At 40.7% G+C, this 23,702-nt stretch overlaps 1 protein-coding gene across 1 annotated transcript in view; it reads right to left on the bottom strand.

Moving 5' to 3' along the window:
* Ubac2 (UBA domain containing 2) overlaps positions 1-23,702 on the bottom strand; it is a 157,405-nt gene that overhangs the window by 78,974 nt on the left and 54,729 nt on the right. The window lies entirely within an intron of this gene.

Genomic DNA, 23,702 nt, shown 5'->3' with positions numbered 1-23,702 from the left:
TAAAATATAAAATTATAAGAGTTCTCAGGATTCTTTACAACACTATACACTTGCTCAAATAAATACCTCAGTACAAACAGTAGTTCCTTTCTAAGCTCAATCTGTCTGACTGCTCAGAATGGATTACAAAGCCCCTAAAATTTCCTCAATATGGTTGGTTATCTTAATTGACAATGATACTAATTTTGATAAAGAAGTTAAAGAAACAAAAGACTATATCGTAAGTCATACTTTAAATTGGTATTGGGCTTTAGACCCTCAGACTATTTCAAATTCTAATCTTGCTCACTTTTTAACTCATAAAGAAATTAATCTTAATGGTTGGTGCAACAATGGTTGATGTATAGTTCAGATCTGTGTTATATTAACTTCACAAAAAGCCACATGGCCTTTGAAATGCCTCCTAGAAATAGGTAATAGATGAGACTGCATGGACAAAAGTTGGGATCTAACTACCTTGCCTTCATTCCATCTATAAACTTTCCCAAGTGGAAGGGAACAAAGGATAAGCACTAGATATTTTGTGCAAGGTGGCACGAGGTGGTCATTTGAGTCAGATGTCTAAAAAGAAACCATTGTGAAGACAACTAAAGGAAAACCAGAAACAAAGACATTGAGCCTCCTCAATGTCTGAGGCTCTTTATGGTAAACCAGTTCCAGACTACACTGGAACACAGACCATCCTGCAGATGAGCCAATGACAAGGTGCTCATGGGACCAGTTCTTAGGTTCCTTCACACAAGAAGGTCAATACCTGTAGCACTTGACAGAGGAACAGCACATTTTTTTTTTTAATCTTCAAATTCAGGTATTTAATAAACATGCAGAGATCCTCTGTATATAAAAGTTATAATTAGTCATTTGTGCCTGTAAATTTAAAACTGATAACAGTAGGAATGAAGAACAATTTGAAATTCTAAAAACATGAGTCAAAGAAAATTCTGTGAGATTCAATTCAAAGTTTCAACTGCTTGCGGTCAACACAAACCATGGTTTAAATTCACAAGTTTTACCAATCTTGGGAATTTTATTTTCATTTACGTGAGTATAACTGTTACCAGTTTTATTAAATCCTACTTTCACCATATAGCTGCAGAACACTTTCAAATTACTAAGTGGTAGGTAGGTAAGGAAGGGTGTTCCCTATGGTAAGTCTCATCAATGGGTTATTTGCTGTTGTGTTCTTTTTCTGACATTTCTTGTTAGTGAACTGTGCTGCTTGCTGCATTTTCTCCAGTTTTTCCAGAGTCAAAGATTTTAAGGGTAAAAGTTTGGGTTTATAGAGCACCATTGTGCTTATACCTTCCACAAACAGCTGCCCTTGGTTTGGAAGAACTTCCTGGAACACTGACTTTACTTCTGCCACGTACGAACTATTGGATACAGTAAGTTTTTTCCTCAAAGTTCCGGTTGTCTTATTGCTGTTTTAGCATTCAATCTGGTAGTATCAAGATGTCAGAGTTCTTGACTGAAGCCTATGGAAGGAAAGACACATTCCTTCCCAGAAGGTCAGCTGTTGCCGGGGGTAACGGTAAGACCAGGCGAAGAAAGGAACAGTACATTCTTTTACCTTAAGTTTCCCACCTTTCCCTTCCACCTCACCACAAACCTATAAACATGATGGTATCTAGATTTCAGTAGCCTACGACAAAAAAGTAAACTCTAAATAAATCTCCAAATAATCTTTTCTAAGTCTATAGTCCATCAAACTCAGCCCTTCTCTCTCCTTCCCAAGGCCTCATAGCCTACTCCATTCACCCAGCCGTCACTCACCATGACCTAGGGCTCTCTCGCATCATCTTGTATTGTAGTTAACTTCACTTTTATTGCTGGCACAGTCCCTTCACCAGTAGTAGGTAAACTTGGAGCACAGAGGCAGTGCTAGACAATTTTTGTATTCTGTTACAGAACAAAGGAGGTGATCTATATCTGTTTAAAAACTGTGCTGGGCACAGTGAGCAACATAATCCCAGCTTCTTGGAAGGCTGAAGAAGGAGGATCACAAGTTGTATCCAGTCTCAGCAATTTAATGAGGCCCTGTATCAAAATTTTAAAAAGGTGGGGGGGATGTAGCTCAGTATTTGAGCACCCCTGGGTTTGATTCCCAGTACCACAGGGTGTGGTGGGGGAGTGGTAAATTATAACTTATAAGTATTTTCTAAACGAATCAGTTAATACATTACAAGTTTAACTAAAATAGGGAGATAGGAAAACTCCATTTGGGGAAGTAGATAGTTATTATGGCAGATGGCCATATTTCTTTCATAATACTTTTATTTCTAAAAAGATGATTTGGTTAAAGTTTCTTAAACCCTTAAAGCTACTCAGTTTAAAACTATTACATGTATCAACTAGTCAGTGGTGGTATAAGAATAACAAGAAATGGCATCAGGTATACCTAAAGAGCTCAAAAATGTAGAAACAGGCCGTATGTTATGTGATGTCTTCCCTTCCACAATTCTGTGGACAACACGAGCAGGGAGGGCTGCCCATACTAAATCCAGAAAAGCAGCTGGTCAAGAGTCAGCAATAAGAGTTGCCAGCCTCAGCAACTTAGCAAGACCCTGGCAAGGAAGGAAGGAAGGAAGGAAAGAAGGAAAGAAGGAAGGAAGGAAGAAAGGAAGGAAGGAAGGAAGGACGGACAGACGGACTGGCTCAAAATAAAAAACAAAAGCTCAGTGATAGAGCACAAGTGGGTTCAAACCTAGGCACTGCCACAAACAAAAAATAAAGACTAAATCATGTGGACCCAGAAAAAGTATGAGAGGCTGACTTGTATCATTTATGCCAGCAGAGTATATAATCTTTAAATAATAGGACAAATGACTCAACAATAGCTTATGAACTTGGCTGAGCTATGAGCCCTTTGAGGACAAGGCCCTGGTTGCTATGTACCAGGAGCTGGCACAGCACCGGCCAATACAGAGTTCTCAAGTACCCACTGAACAGAATGGCATGTGTCTTGTACTATCACTGGCCACACTCTATATCCCTACAAGAATACCTGGGACGTTCTTAATTTCTCAGAGGAATGATAAGAAAAACCATAAATGCTAGATTTCACGTGCCCCTGAGGAGAGACGTGTGTGCCTTAGAAGACTCTGCAACTTAAACTAGATATATTAAAAAAACTGAGTCAATTAACCAGCAAATTATTAATAGAATTAGATAGAGCAGTATGTTCTGCTTGGAGGTAATTTCATAATTCAAGGGGCGAGGGCAGTGGCTCCTACCAACCAGCCAACAGTGGTATACAATTTTAAAAGGGGAAGCACTGATCTTAAATTAGCCTTTTAAATGTTCTACTTTGGTTACTTTTCAGTCTGTTGTAATCTGTTATTCTCTGAAAAGCTAAAAATATGTGTTCACTGACTGACTATTCACGTTAAGAATCAGAAATGAAGGCATGAGGAATAGAAATGATGTGGGACCAACCAGGCCCATGAGTATTCACCAGACTGCTGCCAATGGAAGTTCTAAGCATTACACTCAGAAAAACTCATCACTTAGAAGAAAGCCCCACATTTCTGTTCATTAAAACCTCAGTGAGCTAAGAATGACCATTACCCATCAGTCACCACACACTCTTCTTACCACAGCACAGGCAGCATGTCACTTAACCCCCACCTGAGCTGGTGTGCTTATCATCCCCACGGTGCTGACAGGAGGCTGGGTGCCAGGGCCCGTGGTGTGCTGGAGCTGGGATTTAAACCCAAACCTTCTGGCCCAGGGCTGCAGCCAGTCAATGACTGGGAGCAGTCCCTTGCCACCATTACTGAAATGTGCTCAACAAGAACTAGCTCCAGTTCCTCCTCTTGTCTGGGTCACATGCCTGCATTTCCTACAGTCTCCTGTGCCTGTCCCTCTCCCCACTTCTACATCTTACATCAGCCCATTTCCCCACGTGGCCCCTAACTTGCCTGAAGACTCCACCTTCACTCTCCCAGCCACTCACAGCCTCCTGACATGCAGGGGGGTTAGCAGTGAGCAAAGCCTTGCTTGGTTTTACTCCTCCTGCACTCTCCTGTCCATATTTTCTTTACCCAATGTCACCACCATTGTCTAGACACCAGCCAGCCATACCTAGATTGCCACCACCTCTTCCTCTCTGGCTGCTCAACCAGAGTCAGAACTTTAGGCTCCTTTAGGACACTGTCCAGGAAGCCAACATATTATACTAATAATACCAACCATAACACCTGCCAGCGATTATACAGCACAGTGCTCCAAGCACTCATGGGAAGCTCAGACGTGTCACAGTAGCTCTGTGAGGCTGGTCTTTCTCTCTGCCCCCATTTCATAGACTATGAAACTAACTTGCCAGGAAGGTGTGTGGCTTTCCCAAGGTCCTAGTCTTTGGAGAGGCCAGGTTCTGGATCCCAGCAGTATGGCTCTGGGTCTTCACTCTGAAGCCAGGGCCTCACATGTGTTAGGCAATCACTCTGTCATGAGCCACACCCCCAACTCTTTTCTCAATTTTTATTTTTAAATAGGTTCTTATGAAGTTGTCCAGGCTGGCCTTGAACTTGTGATTCTCCTGCCTCAACCTCTTAGTTGCTAGGATTTCAGGTGTGCACCACTGCACCTAGCTATGCACTCTTACCACTACATTTTCTCTCTTAAACGACTAGTATTACAAAGAGTCTTGAAAGAAATACTGTTCCCTTGCTGGGTTGGGGGCGGGGGGATGTGACTACTTCTAGCCAATGAGTTCAGGGAAGTGATATATATCACTTCCAGGGTGAAGTGAGAAAGTGATGACATATTCCATCCAGCTCTTTTCTCTCGCCACTGTGAGCAGTGATGCTCTGGATGGTGGACCTTGGTCAGCCTGGGTCCCTGAATGAGTAAGTGCAGAACTCCCACCCTATGCACCTGTGTTGAATGAGCAGGGCACACAAGCAGCACACTCAAGTGTTAAGCCTCTGGATTCCAAGATGCATTTATGGCTGCAGCATAAGTTGCCTACTCTGATTGACAGAGTGTTTAACCTACTTGGAAGGAAAAACCAATATACAGAATATAGGAAAAGAAAATGCTGACAATCCTTCTAGCACACAAACTCATCTTCCCCTCATCCCACTTTTACTGGGTCCTTTCATGCTCAAGGATGGAGACAAGTTCCCCAGAGTCTACAGCATGGAAGTCCCACTTCCTCCCCTACACTTTCAATCCTTCCAAGCCAATTTCTTTGCATTGTCCAGTATGTGCTTTTCAAGTCAGTCTGGTTAGTTTTGTCTCTCTTCCAAGAAGAGAATACACATTTGGTTCTCACTGGATGGATTACTGTTCCCTCAACTTACTGTTTACACCTACATCCAAATTGTACCTCTTCCTTTAATTCTTGGATGACCCAAAGTCACCCATCTTCCTGTCTTCAACTCATTTGGCTTTTAAAGTCTACATCAGACAGCCTGAACTCAGACAAAGGAAGAAAAAACCCTTTAAATAATAGGACAAATAACTCCTGGGCTCCTGAAGCCTGGTTCTAGTTGGCTGTGACCCAGCTCCGACCCACTCTGTCCAGTCTTTGAGCCTTTCTGGGCCTCGGTTTTCCTCTCAGGGAAGCCAGTGTTAGATAATCTGTCAGCTCTCTGCTGGCCATCAGATAGCCTAGAGCCTATACTTCATGCTTGTGTCCCTTCCTCAGCTAAAACATAAGATTCCACTGGGGCAGAGACACTGACTTTTCCTGAGCAGCTGTGACTACAATTCCTTGAATGTGGACAAGTTCATGTCGGAAACCATGTTGACAACAGGCTGTCACACATTAGCCACATGCTCTACATTATTAAAACGAATGGAAGTGGACATGAGATTTATGCTATTGCATGTGATTATTTGTTAAGCACAGTAGGTAACTAACACATGCTTGGTACTAAAATAGTAATCATGAGAAATATTTTACAGTAGAAACTAGAACAACATTTACCTCAGTCAGGATTTCTTTTTGCTTTCTGCTGACAGTGTAAGAAGAGGACCACCAGCTTTTCCAGTTTCTTCCACATATAAAAAACGGCACATATGTCTACTTACACTTACTTATCTCTGACAGTGCATATTCAAACTGAAGAGAAATCTCTGCAACACTATAGTTGTTAGAAGAAATTATTTGAGAAGGCAATATAGATGGGAAATACAGAACACAATTTTTGTTTCAATAGTTAATCTTCCTCAAAAACCAAGAGCTTCTGTGTTTCTTCTTGCTGGGAGCCATCAGCCAAGTAGGTATGACAAATTCCTTGCCAGCTTACTCCCATGCTGTCTAGTGGAAGGACTTCTGAAAGGTGACCTTGCTCAAGGACCAGGGCAGGATCCCTGTTTAGGGTGTTCCCCCTTTAGAATAGGGCAGTTTAGCATAATAGGAGAGTAGGGTGTTTCCCCTTTAGAATAGGGCAGTTTAGTATAATAGGAGATTAGGGTGTTCCTCTTTTGGAATAGGGCGTATCCTGCTGCTGAGTTCCTCTTGAGTGCTTAGGGTAAAACAGTATATTTTGGGAGACAGAAGCCCATGCGGAGTGGATTTGGGAGAGAGTGGATTAGGGCAGAGTGGAGATTTGGAAAGAGAACATGGATTCCCCCAGAACGTGTTTGTAGATGGCCGGTGTGAGTTCGGGAATAAAGAATTGCTGTTTGAATCTACAAGCTGTGTGGAGACTCGTGATTTGTGCCCAGCCGAAAGACTGCGGCATCTTCTCCTTGCTAATAATACTTTTTAGATATCTTGTCTACATAACTAACCTGCAAACCAATCCTGGGCAGGAGCCCCATGACCTACTGTCCCCTAAAGGACCTATTGTAATTGATCAGAAACAAGAATTTAAGTACTTTTTGATTGTCCTTTTTCCATCTTCTCAGAGCGTGAGAATCTTTATTTCTGGTTTCTATAACTTGTAAGAATAACTTTTCCCATGTAGGTTTTGAGAAGAAAAGAGTATGTCAGACTGAAACCACAGGGGTACTACAAAAGGGTTGAATCGTCTAAAAAAAGTAACATTCTAATGTGTCCTTTCTGCCTGAGGATAGCAATCCACAGCCTTCCCCTCAGGTCCCACACTGAAACTCCCTTCCCCCACTTTGGTATGTAGTGGCAACATTAGGGTGCCTGCCTGTATGAGGGCTTAAAAAGATGGTTGCATCCTGTGCTATCATTCACTACCTATCACGTATAATGACTGAGACCTACTGCAAGTGTCTCCAGAGACATCTCAAGTATTACTGCCAATTTGTGCCCCATCAGCGGAGCAAGGGTAAGAAGAAGGTCATGAATTTGATCTTACTGGTTTTATTTAAAGAACAAGTGTAAAGAGAAGGCATTAACCTCACACATCTGACACTCACATGACAAGAAATGGAAGCAGTCTTTGTTTCTAGTCTCAACAATCTTTTCCAGGCACTACCTGAAGCCTGGTATGTGACTGTGTCTGTTCCCACACCCTCAGGTCTCTCCAGAGACCCAGAAAAAGAATGGTCAGTCTCAGGCACAGGGTTAGGGGATACTGAGGATTTAGGGAGCAAACAGTTAAAGGGAAAAGTGTCTCTTCAGGGAATTATTTGAAGTTTGTGTGGTGGACAAAATGCTAACAAGATAACAGGTACGTGGCATTCATTCTGCTATTTCTCAGCATTTGTGAATGTTTGACATTTTCTGTAATAAGTTTTGATAATGGTAAGTATAGCCTCTAACACATCCCCACACTCTTGTTACAACAAGGGTGGAAGCAGAAGTTCAGGGATGGATTCAGAGAGAGAGGGACAGAGATGGGTTACCAGTCTCTGTCTCTACTCGGGTAACTGCAGCAACCGGAATAATGTGAGAAGGGGACGCACAGTGGCCACATTTATGTGCTAAGAGCACATGTGGGGAGTCTCAACAGAGCTTCAACAAGTTCTAGTAAGGGGGCTGACGGCGAAAAAAGTCACTGACAAAGAACAGGTTATGTTTGTATAATTGCCAAATATGAATAAAGTCATACATATTGATGTATTTAGAAGTAAAGGAACATCATGTGTAAAACTTACTCTCAAATGATGCAGAAAAATATCACAAGTGCCCAGAAAGAAATGATAAAGCAAATTTTGAATGTGTTAAGAATCTGGGCATCTGGGCTGAGGGTACGAGTGGATTCTTTGTCCTATTATGGCAACTTTTTAGAAGCTTGATTTATTTTAAAAAATAATGCAACATAAGCAGCAGCATTTGGAAGTTACTGAAGAGAAACAGTATAGTTTCTTCTAGCCACTAAATTAAAACAAAATCAATGGCTAAATGACCCAAGTATCCTGTAGCTGAGGGCTTCTTTAGATCCTATTCTCAGGGGCACCCCGCAAATATCATCTGAAACTCTTTTTATAGTGTGTTGGCTTATTTGTACTTCCCATTTTAGCGGCAAAATTTGAACACAATTATAAAAGTTGTCTTTGAACACTAACATTTACTTTTTTTCCACTCAGTACTGGGAATTGAAACCAGGGCCTCACATGTGCTAGTAAGGCAAGCGCTCTCCCACTGAGCTACATCCCCACCCTGTTTTTATTTTATTTTGAGACAGGGTCTTACTAAATTGCGCAGGTTGCCTTTGAACTTGCAATCCTCCTGCCTCAGCCTCCCAGAGACTAACATTTACTGATACAAGCATCTGTATCTCCACAGTTGAAAAATAGAGAGAAAGCTTCAGTTTGCTAAAAAGTTTATATATTTGAATTATTTTCTGGTATAGTAAATAGATCACCCCAATTAGACTTTTTGCCTTACAAAAGAAAGTAGCATAAAGGCATACTGCCTGGAGGGGAACAAGTCAGAGTGTGTGTGTGGGTGGGCGGGGGGGAGCTGGGGTTGTAGCTCAATGGCAGAGCACTTGCCTAGCATGTGCTCTGGGTTCAATCCTTAGCACCATATATAAATAAATAAAATATTAGGTACTGTGTTCATCTGCAACTAAAATAAAATGGAAAAAAAAGAATCATGGGTGTGAATTTCCTTCCAGTCTCCCATTTAAGCGGCCACAGCCCAGTGGCTGGGTAAGTGCTCAGAGCCTCTGCTCCCCGCAGAGAACACAACAAACCAGTATCCTACAAGACTGTGGTGGACATTCACCTAAAGTAGGAGCGTGGTAAAACTAGCCTCTGTAGTACAACAGTTATTTTAATATATATTTGTTAAGATTTCTTAAGAGAAAGAATAAATTCCACCATAAAAAATAATAATAATCTTAATATTTCAAAATATTTCTCGGTATTTTTTTCCATGTTGTTACTGATGTTGACAAACATACCCTTGGTCTGGTTAAAACATATTCCATATCCCTTGCCTTAACAAGCAGCAAGCGTTTGTTAAATGCCTACTGCAGGAGCCAGCACTTGCCTAGACACTGAGATAAAGCTGAAAATAATACAGACAGGTGCCCTCAGAACCTCTCTGCCTATGTGCTGTCAGTACTGAATGTTAAGTAAATGAATAATTTTAGGGGAGAGGGGAAATTAGTGCTGACTCTAGCTCTGTAGCATCTAGAACTGCTTCTATGCCCAATCTCAGATTCTCTGTGCTGCTTTAATAATCAATACCCTTTCTACTACATCAGTCAAGATTCATTCATTATTCCACAAACTGTCCAGCTCAAGCAGGCACACTGTGCTCTGAAAACTTGTCAGGCTTTCTTTAACCACAGATAACAGAAGTGCATAGATATTTCAGAACCCAACATACAACAAGGACAAAAACTCAATCCTAAAATAGGTATGAGATTATTTTTGTGTGTTGTGTATTTTGCTATGGTTATCAAGGCATGGTTAGTATTTTGAAATTTTTTTCTTAGAATACTACAATGATCTGAATCTAAAATCTTTCATAAGGCGCAACTTTCCAATGATAAACAAGAACAGGAAGTGAATCTTGAATACAACCAGACTTCTAGTTCCCTTTATCATTAAATGATCTACTTTGCCACCACCTGACTCTGACTTAACCAGCATTAAACTTCCCATCAGCCTATCCTAACAGTTACTAATACTTTTCTTTTATTCCTGTTTGAACAAAATACATTTCCTATTAGGCTGGAAATTTTGACATACTCAAAATATTTTAAGCCCCAAGAGGAAGATAGCTAAAATAAAGGAATTGAGTAGCAAAGCAACTTACAAAAGCAGAAATGAAAACAGATGTTAAACTTGTTTGAAACAAATTTTTACTAATAGCCTCAACCAACCCTATTTTAGTCAACTACTAGAAATATTCTACCTGGTTAAGAGAGCTCAAATTGTTTCACAGGCAATGAACTCCTGAGTGTGGGGGCTAACTCTTTCCAAGGTTCTGTTTATGGTGCTGTACCATGCAAGCTCTCATCTGCCATCAGAGCCAATTTTGCCTCTGACGTGTCATTTAGCAAAATCTGGAGACATTTTTTGTTGTCACGACTGGGGAAACAGCTACTAGTATCCACTGGATAGAGGCCAGGGGTGCTAAACAACGTGCCATGCACAAGACAGCCCCCCATGATAAGAGTCATAAAGCCCAAATACCACAGTGCCATGGGTGAGAAAACTCTAGTCTAGGTCAACTGGGCCACCACCCTTCATATTCAAATATGAAATCACAGATCATGTGGCTTCACCCAACTTTCTAGTGAAAGCTTATAAACCCTTTTAAAACAGGATATATTAAATCTGTCCCCTGGAAAGACACTCAGGCCACTGAGACTACAAGGGAAATCCCTGCAGTGCTAAAAGCCTAAGATGCCTTTTTACATTAACCATCAGTCCCCATGGGTAACTGCATGCCACTTCTGAAGCAAGAATAAAGGTCAGGCAGTAAGTGTAGACAGATGATGGGGGGGTCAGGTTGGAAGATGGAAGCTGATTCAAAGGGAATGGAATGTTAATATCTTCAGGACACATCCCTCTTCTCCTCACCAGTGGCCAAAAGTCACCTGCATGGGTGGGTAAGAAGGATTGTTCCCCCCCATAAGATGCTGTTAATGAATGCCTCCTGGGCTGCTCCCTTCCTGTCTGGACCCCTCAGTGGCTTCATTCCTGCCCTTAATCTACCTTTTGTTCAGGAGTCACTTTGGTCATGAGTCCATTTTGAAGGACAGTGAGGAGGAGAGGCCATGAGAATGAAGAAATTCTAAAATGTAAAGAAGTGACAGGACACCCCTATTTCTTTCGATATCAGTTCTGGACCCCTTCTCTGCAAAGGAGTCTGCCTTTGTTCTATCCTTTAAATAAAACTTGCTTTCTACACTTGCCCCTGTGTTTCTTGGGGATTCAGTCTTCACAGTGGGGAAACGGAATTCAGCCCTGAATGATTTTCATCACTGGCGGTATCACTTTGATTCCAAAGGCACAGGGCTTCAAACATTACTAATGGCTTGACAAAGGTGATTAGCATTCTCCTTTCCTAACCAATCCTCAGACAATGTTGAATGCATAAATAAAGCAAGAACAGCCAATTCTTCTAGGTCCATACCTTCTACCACTGTGACTTTTCTCCACCACTTTGAAGAAAAAATGGTGCTGCAGGTTTCTGAGTTGCTTCCTCAAAGGTGATGAGAACTTCCACCTTCCATGACTCCTTGATGACTGCTGTGGCACATCACTGTGCACACTCTGAGGACCAGGACGGCAGGGGTGTACTCACTGAATGCTAAGGTTTAACTCAGCACTGAGCACAAGGCTGGGCACGCAGTATCAGACACCCAAACACTGAACTGAATTGAAAGTTTGAGAACTTTTTGGTTGCGAAAGGAGATATTCTGAGAACATAAGAATTAGTGGATTATGTGTTTCTAGGTAAGATTCTGGAAATGATTTCATACAATCACATTTCAATCCTTTAAAAATATCACTGAAGGGAGAGAAGAGGGGCAAGAAAGGAGAGGAAATAAGGAATGAATTTAACAAAATCATGTTATGTGCATATATATAAATGTACTATGGGAAATTTCATATACATGTAAAAAGCACCAATCAAAAATATAAATGAGTGAAAGAAAGATCAGTAGAGTAGAGGAAGGAGAATAGGAGGGGGAAGAAGGAAGGGAAGACGCAGGAACAGAGACTGAAATGGAGTAAATCAAATTCCATGCATATATGATTTGTCAAAATGAACCCAACTACTATGTGTAACTATAATGCTCTAATTTTTAAAAAAGTCATTGAACCCTAATTTGTGTGTGTGTGATGTTTGGGTATCAAACCCAGGGACTTGCATGGATTCTGTCACTGAGCTACATTCCCAGCAGTGAATCCAAATTTGAAATTCAACTTTTGTATATTTTTTATGAGTAACAGATTTGAGACACCAAGAAGGAAGAGAGAGAGGAGGGACGGGGAAAGCGGGGCATCCATGATTAGTGCAAAAGAATAATCAGAGCAACTAGTATATGCGGCAGAGTGAAATTTCAATCGCACTAATCTCTGGTCTTGAAGAACACCCTTTTCACTATTCAATGCTTAGGGAGCTAGAAGAGAGAATAAGATCCTGCTCTCTCAAAAGGATCAAGCTGAGACAGTGGCTAGTTAAATTACAATCTCAAGTCATAAAGGTCCTACGTGCCTTCCAAGCACCAAGTCACCTGTGAGCACAAGGTGCTGAGGGTGCACTCTGGCTGGGGTAGGGCTTCAGGACAGAGAGACCTAAGAGGGCTCATCCTGGCTTGCTTGGCAGAAGTTTGCTGAGCAAAGACAGAAAAGATGTGACCAGAATTGTCAGCATAATGAATACAGAGAGGCTTGAAATGGCCCAGGAGTGACAGGTAGCAGTAACAGTGAGATTTGGCTGGTGTGCTGAGTACAAGGGGAAAATGACAGAAAACAAGGCTGGAAATGTCAGCTGGAGTTCAACTTTGACGCCACAGAAGTTTCTTGAGGTATAAAGGAATAAGACCAGACCTCCTTTAGAGATAAAATTGGGGGATGGAGTGGTGCAGACAATGGTATCATAATGACAGGGAGTCACAAACAAAAGGAGATAGAATGGAATTAAAAGTCCAAAAACTTTTCATTCAGATCCATCGGTGGATCTGATCCATTCACCCAACATACAGCCCACTATGTGGGAGCCACTGTATTAACCAAGTGCTTCCCACTGCCAGGTGTGTCCCCCAAATCTTAATGTGAGAGCAGCTGAAGGCAGGGACTTTGTGAAGTGACTGGGCTGCAAGGGTGGAATTGTCATGACTGGGATTAGTGCCCTTATAAAAGAGGTTCCAAAGAAACCTCTCCTCCTTTCTAGCATGTGAGGCCCGGAGAAAAGGAAGTCGGCTGTGAACCAGGAAGGTCTCCACAGGCGTGGCAGGAGAGGCACCCTCTGGCTGCACAGGGTTTCACCAACCACTGAAGGGGCTAGTGCCTTGATTTTGAACCTCCCAGTCTCCAGAATAATGAGAAATAAATTTCTGTTGTTTACAAGGCACCCAGTCTATGGTATTTTTTATTTTACTGTAACCCAAGCAAACTGAGACACCAAGGCAACATTAGTAAAAATGACATGGTCCCTTGCTTGCATAAGGTTTTTATTCTGGTGGAAGAGGAAGGTATCAAGCCATTCATTATATGTTACTTAGAAATGCTCTGAGAAAGCGTATCATAAGAGACTGTGACCTGGTCTGCAGGCGGAGGTGAAAAGACTGCTTCTTGAAAAGTGACCTTTAAGCTTTTCCTGAAACCACCGAACGGTGGCTATCTCTCCCACATCCCACATTCTAAATAAAAATCTTGAGAAACATATCTTTCATTTGTCGACTTTGCTCTGTGCATCATGTTGAGCACTCGTATTAAAACCTCTGGTTGTGGTGGGAGGGGACATGGGCAGGGAGCAGAATACGAGGAGTGGGATAAGGAGTGAGGTAGGGGAAAGAAGAAAAGATGGTGGGTTGGGAACAGTAGGAAAAGGAAGGGAAAGAGAACAGCTTAAAACCCAAAGCTTTAAAACAGATTCATACTGAGCCCCTCATTAAGGACAGGAGGTCCTTTTTGCCATGGTCAACACTCAGAAGCAATCACAAGCTGGTACACAGGATGAGCCCTGACCTGTCCACCTCTACTGCTGTATCTTGTCTGGAAGGCACTGGGGTTTTGGATTCCAGTGATCTAGGTTCAAAGTCTCTCTCTATCAGCTGAGTTATGTGTTCCTGGGCAGATTTCCTAGTCTAAAAACAATTTTCTCACCAGTAAAACAGATATAACCAGATCAACTTAACAAAGTTTTCTTTTTAAATAAGAAGAGGAATGGAAATATAAAATACCTATTAGTCTACTTCACCTCATCTATTATTTTATTTTATTTTTTAATATTTATTTTTAGTTTTTCGGTGGACACAACATCTTTATTTTATTTTTATGTTGTGCTGAGGATCGCACCCGCGCCCCGCGCATGCCCGGCGAGCGCGCTACCGCTTGAGTCACATCCCCAGCCCCATCATCTATTATTTTAAACATGTTGATGTGATCATTTCAAATCTGCAGGCCCTCTCAGCTCCACCTTTATTCTGGAAATACCACTTTGCTTCTGAATTAAAGATATAGATCATCTTTCAAGCTATGATGATGATTTTTTTTTTCCTGGTCCACACAAAGGCTCCAGCCCACTCACTAGATTTACTTAAAATGTAAATACCTATAATGATTATTTATATATTAAATATTTAGCCCAAGTTCAAACCCAAGGACAAGTAACTTAGAAAGCTAACTGTCACTTATCGCTAACTTTGCCCACAATACCCACTTCCCTTAAAAATATTCCAACGGTTGATACTGAAGTGACCACAGATGGCTGTAGGTATGCTGATGCTCTGCACTGGCCCTGATCTAGACGGCCCTACCTCTCAGCACTGTTAAGACAGTGCACACCACTGCCTACCATGCATAACACTGCAGTCTAAACAAAGGGTTACAAAATTGTAAAGAATTTACATTAAGTTTCTATGACTGATTTTTTTAAGTAAATCTAAATAACCAAATTAGTCCACAAAATAATTTTGGCACCACCACAGTCCTTGTTTCTTAGCCTCCTGAGTCACCTGTGCGCAGTCCTAGAGTGCCTGCGCTAGACTGTGCAATGCAGAGGCACAACTGGAAAGTGTCATGACCAAGATCTGTTATAATCATGCAATCCCCTCAAGAAGGTCAGAAGTACAAGTCCTCTGTGGTGGGACTATTAGAAAACATCCTGGCAGAAAGTGGTATTTGTAGAAATGAGAACATTGGGTTCCTGTACACAGATACTGAAACCTGCCAAACTCCCTGGACTCCCTGGATTCCCTCCACCCCCAGACTGGTATGCAGATGCTCCAATGACTATGTGCAAAGACGCTCATGGACTAGGTGTGAGGGGAAAAGAGACAAATTGACCAAAATACTAAAAGACCTAGGAAACAGACTAACAGACAGCAGAACAGATTTCAAATCTGCTTTGAGTACAAGAACACTGTTGGAGAATAACACATCGTAAAACCACCCTAATAAAATTTTTGAATATTTATAGAGGAAGCCTAATACAAACAATGGAGAGAAAGTCTGATGTCACAATTGCAAGTATTGTTAAAACACATGCTTTTTAAGAAAACAATACCACCAGTTAAAGATGATAGATTGAGTACATTATTTTATTTCCTCTATTCTTCCCCCAAAGCCTCATAAGAATGACATTGAAATAATTTTTAAAGACATAAACCCACAAAGATAAAGAAGAGCTGATGATCATAAATTTTTTCATAGGCTGGAATACAGAAATACAATGGTTAATAACAGTGGCAAACCAGAAAAAGCCAAACATTAAACCCTGTGAAATCAGAGAAGAGACCTAACCTTCAAGTTCCCCAAGGGCGAAGTACCAGCTTTTCCAAAATGCTGAGAGGCTAGCAGAACACTGAACCCCTGCCACTACTCACCCACCTACTGCCTGTCTGGTATACAATATGAAAAGGTATTTGGCCTTTGGCCCCCATTCCTAGCTGAGAGCTCCTAAACCCTTGGAATTTCCAGGGTGAAAGAAGTGTCTTTTCTTACTCACAACAAGCCTCTTTCAACCACATCCGAGTTAAGTCGAAGGGGATACTTAGGGTACAGCCCCAGTTAGCCTCAGATGGAGTCAGTCACCAGAAAGACCAAGTGCTTAGAGGGCTGGGACTTCGAGCCCCACCCACCAGCCACCAGGGGTGGGGGTACCTGGAGATAGCACTCTATACATAAAGCCTGAACCCTGAGATTCAGGGAGGGTGGCCTGCTGGAGAGGGCTGATGCTTTGTACTTGCACCCCGACACCTGTCCTGTGCATCTCTTCCATTGGCTGTTCCTGCATTATATCCTTTGTAATAAAAGAAAATGTAAGTAAAGTACCTTCCTGAGTTCTGAGAGTTGCTCCAGCAAATTATCAAACACGGGGTAGATATGGGGGGTGGGGGTGAGGGTCATGGCAACCCTCCATTTAAAGCCAGTCTGACCAGAAGTACAGGCAGCCTGGGACTTGTGACTGACATCTCAAGTGGAGGCAGTCTCTTGAGGCTCAGCACTTCACCCTGTGGGATCTCAAACTAGCTCCAGGTGGATGGCATTGGAATTGACTTGAACAGATGCTGGAAAACACCCCTCATTGCTTCACCCTGTCCCAGCAAGGCCTGGAGGTAGACTCTCTGGAAATGGTGTAGAGATTTGGGGGACTGCTTGCACAACTGAGAGTTCAGACAATAACTGAAAATCAAACTTTATAAGCTCAAGTGAAAGTTCCTATACTAACTCCAGAGGATGCACAGGAAATCTGACCAACTCAAAAGGTGGAAGGGACTTATAATTCACAGGGCTGATGCCAGGCACTCCCAATGGAACATCCCAACAGGGACCACACAGTGGAGTCCAAGGCCACCCAGAGACTGCAGTCTGCTGCTTGTTTAGAAGCTAGATCTTAAACAGGTAGGCAAAGGTTCAAAAATATTTAAGAAAAACCCCTAGCATCAAAAGCAGGGGAAAAAAGGAGGCAAAAAGGAATTCAGAAGAAACAGAAACTGTGTAGAAAAATGAAAACCTTGGGGGGTCTGGAAACGATCCTTAATATCATGAGAAGATAAAAATTACTGTCTCCATGAAACTACAACAGGATGTCAGGAAAACATGAATATCTAGCAAATGCAAAGACCTACTGAAAATTAAAAATAGGATATAAATATTAAAAATAAAACAATAACTCAAAAGACGAAAAGGTACTTGATCTCATTAGCTGTCAAGGAAATGCGAACTAAACCCATAGTGAAGATCACCACACAAGCACCAGTATGACAAAAACTGAAAGGACTGCTGTGCTCTGGCTGGCTCACCCTAGGGGAGTCGGCTGCCCGGTCATGAAGACATCAGGTGGCTCCACCCAAGCGACCAAGGCTCCCTAACCACCACCACGCTACACAAGTAAGTCATCATGGTCCTCAGTCCAAACGAAGCCTGCAGATAAGCAGTGAAATCCTGACCACAACCACTTGAGGCAGGCAAGCTGTTCCAAAACTCCTGACCACAGGGAAAGGGCAACATCTTCTAAAGCTAAGCATGTGTCTACCCTGTGATCCGGCGCTCAACTCCCAAGCACATACCCAACAGAAACCTGTACACCCACGCGACCAAAGACACGCTCACATGTGTTCACAGAAACAGTGCTCGTAATACCCCAAGTCATGAACACCACCAATGTCCATTAACATCCAGGGGAACAAACAGTGTGTTCATGCCCCACAACATTCCACCAGTGATAAGAACAATACAAGACTGCACAGCATCACAGATGAAACTGAACATAAGCTAAAAGAAAGAACCTACACTTCCATAAGGTTTAAACCTGAACACTAAACAGAGAAAACAAGGTTTAACCTAGAACTAAATACAGACAAAGCTAAACTGGGGTGTAAAAAGTCAGTATATATAGACTTTGGGGATAAAGTAGAACCTGGGAGGCAGCAAAAGTGGAACTTCCAGGTACAACTAATGGTGTTTAGAAGGTTGTCATTTAGAGAAAGTCAATAAGCTCTGAAATCATGTGCACATCTTTTTCACGTACGTGTTATACTTCAATAAAGGTTTATTTTAAAATATTAATTAGAAGAGTTGGAAGACAAAACTTAGGAATCTCCCAGCAAGGAGAGCACAAATACAAAGAAAAATAAAATGGGGGTGGGGGAGTTACAACTAGGCCTGTCTAGGTGGCAGAACTTTAGTAATAGCACTTGAAGAAAGAACAGAGAAAACAGGGAGATGATCAAGATAATTCAGGAAAAATTCAAGAGGAGAAACTCAGAAGTCTTCTGATTAACAGAGCCTGCACATGAATACAGCCCAAAAAGGCAGAGACAGAGCCGCTTCAGAGTGAAAGTGTCACAGGGTGTCACAAGGTGCAGATAATCAGATCTCCAATAAATCTGCCCACAGTCACACTGCAAGGCAGGTATTAACAACAAGAAAGAGCATCCCACACCTACCTTTTCCTCTCCCTCCTTCCTTTCCCCCAGGACAGGAATTACCTTACATAGAAATTACCCTACATAGAAACTGCTTCCTCTCAATATTGCTTATTGAACGCCAGCAAACAGGAGTAGGTAACAAAGATTCTGTGAAACTGTGGGTCATCTACCCTAGAAGCTCATGACCCCTCTTACCTGATGTGACATTGCCAGAGTAGTTTAATCCCCTCAGGGGAACGTGAGTTCAGATGTCAGAATCACTAGACATCCTTGGAACACAATCACAATGAAAGAGAAACAACAAACCGAACAATATTACTAATGGAAGCAGAATTTTTAGAACATATGAACCCCAAGTTACAAAATGTATTAACTGTTATACTATTAGAAGACACAAAAGAAAATATCAAAAATATGAAATCAGGGCGGGGGGATAGCTCAGTGGTAACATGTGTACTTAGTAAAACCTAGGCCCTGCATGCAAAGGTAGAAAAGAGGGAGGGGGGAGGGAGGAAAGAAAGAAGAAGACTGTAGAAACACTAAGTACAATAAATATCATCAATAGGCTAAATAGTGCAATTCACACAGCTGAAGAACAAATTAGCAAGCTAGAAATATAGCAGACTGAGGGACTTTCCCAAGGTCAGCTTAAAAGGCTAAATCGGGGGAGATGAAGAGAACATATTTACAGAATAATGCCACTTCAAGAATACAAAAAAATTTTTTCAATTAAAGGTCTCTTAGAAATCCCAATAGTTGGGGCTGGGGTTGTGGCTCAGTGGTAGAGCACTTGCCTAGCATGCATGAGGCCTGGGTTGGATTCTCAGCACCACATAAAAATAAATAAAATAAAAGTACTGTGTCCATCTACAACTAAAAATTTATATACATTCAAAACAAAAAGGAAACTCCAACTGTTTAGATAAAGATAATTTATAATAAGACACATTTTATTTTATTTTTTTTTTAATTTTAATATTTATTTTTTTTTAGCTTTTGGCAGACACAACATTTTTTTTGTTTGTATGTGTATGATCGAACCCAGGCCGCACGCATGCCAGGCGAGCGCGCTATCGCTTGAGCCACATCCCCAGCCCCAGTAAGACACATTTTAATGAGATGGTGAGAACAAGAGAAAAATTCTGGAAGCTTCCAAAGGCTACAGATAAACAAACACAAAGGAACATGAATCAAATCAATATCACATTTCTCAAAAGACGTTCAATAAGATACTGAAGAAATACTACTAAAATACTGACAGAAAGAATTTCAACTAAGAATTTTACATCCATGAAAATTATCTAAAGGTGATAGAAATGAAAAAATAACTTAGGATATACAAAGACTCAGCACTTAGCCAAACACAGAGACTTTGATGAGAAAGTTCTGGAGACACTACACAACACAGTGAATACAGTCAGCACTAAAAGCACACATAAAAAATGGCTGAGGTTGGGGCTGGGATTGTGGTGCAGTTGTAGAGCCCTTGCCTAGCATGCATAAGGCACTAGGTTCGATTCTCAGCACCACATATAAATAAATAAAGATCCCTTGATAATTAGACAATATTTTTTTTTAAAAATGGCTGAGGTGGCAAATATTAGGCCATGTGTTACACCATAATTAAAATGCAGATCTTTCTAAAAGAACAAGAAGAAGCCATTGCTGTGTTTAAGAATGGGTTTGACTAAATGATAGGTGAACTGCAAGATGACCATTTTTGCAGCCTGAGACCTACTGGTGTAATGAAACATGTTTAGCATATTTCTTACTACCTGTAAAACACTTATTTATATTAAACTATGCCAACATTCTTAGAGTAAATCCTGAGTCACAAAATCAATTGTATATTTAAATGCTACTAAGCAATCATTGGAAATAAAAATTCAATACTATCTTCCACAATACCAAAAAGCACAAAATACTTAGGTATGAATCTAACAAAATATATACAAAATTTATCTGATAAAAACTATAAAACACTGGGCTGGAACTGTGGCTCAGTAGTAGAGCACTTGCCTCACAAGTGTGAGGCACTGGGTTCAAGCCTAGCACGAAAGGAAGGAAGGAAGGAAGGAAGGCAGGCAGGCATGGAGTCCATCCATACACAACTAAAAAAAAATTTAAAAACTATAAAACACTGATGAGAAAAATGTAAAAGACCTAAACAAATGGAGATATAACATGTTCATGTACAAGAAGACTTAATATTATTTAAAAGTCGATTCTCTTTGAATTATCTATAGAACTGATGTAATATCACTAAAATTCCCAGCAAGCTTTTTGGATAGAAATTACCTAATTTATAATGAAAAGCAAAATAACTAGAACAGCCAAAACATGTTTTAAAAAGCTTGAAGGTTCACAGTTACTTGATTTCAAGACAGTATGCTACTGAGAAAAGGATAAACCTTTGTGTCCATGAAACTCAGTAGACAGTTCAGAAATAGACCCATAGGCACATGGTCCAGCAATTTTTGCCAGTTTCCAAGGCAATTCTATTTTAAAAGATTACTGTGTTCAGTGAGAGGCTACAACAAATGGACATTCACATAGAAACAAAGAACTTTAAAAGTTAACTCAAAATGGATCATATACTAACAGGAAAACCTAAAGCTATAAAACTTCTAGAAGAAAACACAAAATCTTTGAAACCATGCATTAGTTAAAATAGTACATAATAAACATAAGCTATTTAAAAGCCGACAAATTTGATTTTATCAAAATTGGTAATTATGCGCTTCAAAGGTCACTATTATGAAAATGAAAAGATAAGCCAGGCTTAGGAAAAATATTTGCAAAATACACATCTGATAAAAAGCTGGTATATAGAATATGAAGAATTCTCAAAATTAGTAGTAAGAAAATAAACAATTCAATAAAATATAGGAAAAGGTTAAGAGTTTTGAAAGATAGACAAATAGCAAATAAGCATGTGGGAATGCAAATTCAAGTGACACTGGATGCCACTATACACCATTAGAATGGATTAAAATATTTTCAAATTAACAAAAAACATACAATCTCAAGGACATGAAGTAAATGGAACTCTCATATATTGCTCATCAGAATGCAAAATGTTACACACACTTTGGAGAAAGATTGGTAGTTCCTTTTTTATCCTTTTCATTGGTGCATTACAATTATACAGTGGGATTCATTGTTACATATTTGTACATACACACAATATAACAGTATAGTTTGGTCAATTTCCCCCCCCCCCCATATCTTCCCTTTCTAGTTTGGCTCTTTCTTTCTTTAATATTTTTTTTTCAGTTGTCAATGAACCTTTATTTTATTTATTTATGTGGGGTGCTGAGAATCAAACCCAGAGCCTCACACATGCTAGGCAAGCGCTCTACCACTGAGTCACAACCCCATCTCTGGCCATTTCTTAAAAAGTTAAACATACATTCATCATACTATCTAGGAGAACAAACAGAATCAGGAAAAAAATTCACTGATTGCCAGACGCAAGGTCAACTTACAAAAAGCATAGAACTTCTCCACTCCAGTAATAAAGTACATTTAGGAAACATATTTAAATACAATATAATTCACAACAAAACCTACATGATATCTAGGAATAATGAATTCAATGTTTTCTGAAACTCTAGCTGAAAACTGAAAGATAATGGATTAATTTAGTCTAAAATATATATGGAAGAATAATAGTATGTGGAAAGTTGGGTTAATCTTGCACAGATGAATAAAAAGAAGTGGCATTCTAGTAGCTATTAATAGATCTTGTTTAAAATATTTCTTACTTAAAGCATTACAGCATAAACAGATAAATAGACCAATGGAATAGAACAGGAGCAAAGAAGGAAACACATACACACATACACACACACACATACATAGATACACACACAAATACACACACATACACAGATACACACAGAGAGATAAACACACACATACACAGATACACACACACATACACACACACAGATACACACACATACACAGATACACACACATACACACACACATACACACACACATACACAGATACACACACACACACACAGCTATACACTGAATTGTGTCCACAGCACAAAATTTCATATGATGAAGTCCTAACCCCCAATGTGATAGTATTTGGAGGAGGAGTCTTTGGGAGGTGATGAGGTTTAGATGAGTTCATGAAGGTGGGGCTCCTGCGATGGCATAGGTGCTTTTATAAGAACAGGAAGAGAAACTAGACTAGAGCTCTCTCAGCCATATGAGGACATAGCAAGAAAGTGGCCATCTGTAAGCCAGGAGTGGGTCCTCTCACCAGAACCGAACCATGTTAGCCTAGCATCCTTATCTTAGGACTTAACAGCCTCCAGAACTGTGATAAAATAAATTTTGGTTGTGTAAGCTACCCAGTCTATGGTATTTTTGTTAATGGCAGGCTGAGCTGACTAAGTCATACACATATCCTATATAGCCTACATTTCTCCTCCTGCATCTATATTCCAAAGAGAATTTATCACAGGCCCATTAGATTCACATAAGAGTAAGAACACAGGTAAAACATGGTGGCCATAAGTTGATCACTGCTTAACATGGGTGATGCTGAAACATGGGGTTCATTATAGTAGTCTCTCCACTTTTGCATATGCTTAAATTTTTCCGTAATAAATTCAGATACCAGAAACAAAGATATCAAAACATGGGCTGCTTCACTGACCCACAAGGATTTTGACCTAGATACAAGCCCCTGGAGCTATAAGTTGGGATTTTTAGATCTACCAAGAAATGGCCTCAAACTGCTCAAGGAAGGAGAACTGAGACTGGGTCCAGACCATCAAAGGTCTGGGCCTTTTACATTCCATTCACAGTCTGCCAAAGCAAACAAAATCCACCAAATATGAGTTCACAGTAAGAACCATAAACTATGAGATAACACACTATCCTGGGGGAGAATCTGAGAACTAGAATTTAAAAATCATCAAAAAACTATAAATATATGTAAAATGATTAAGCATTTTTTTAAAAAGGGACAGGAACAACAGTGACAAAACAAACAGGACAGACCAACATGCTTCCATCTCCCAAAGACCCAACCACGCAGTGGCCAAAGTCTGCATGTGGCCTGTGAGGCCCTCTGAGCCCTGCTGATTCCTGCTTCCTCTTAGCACTGACAGCACTTTACACCTGGAAAACATTTCCCTGAGAACCCATGGCTTTTCCCGGACTCTTCAGGTCTCTACTCAAATGTCACCGAGCTCGGAAAACTACCGATTAAAAATGCAACCTCCTCTCACCCTAGCATTC

The sequence above is a fragment of the Callospermophilus lateralis genome, chromosome 12 (assembly GCF_048772815.1).
Source record: "Callospermophilus lateralis isolate mCalLat2 chromosome 12, mCalLat2.hap1, whole genome shotgun sequence".
In the NCBI taxonomy this organism is placed as follows: Eukaryota; Metazoa; Chordata; class Mammalia; order Rodentia; family Sciuridae; genus Callospermophilus; species Callospermophilus lateralis.
This window is presented reverse-complemented; position numbering and strand designations above follow the sequence as displayed.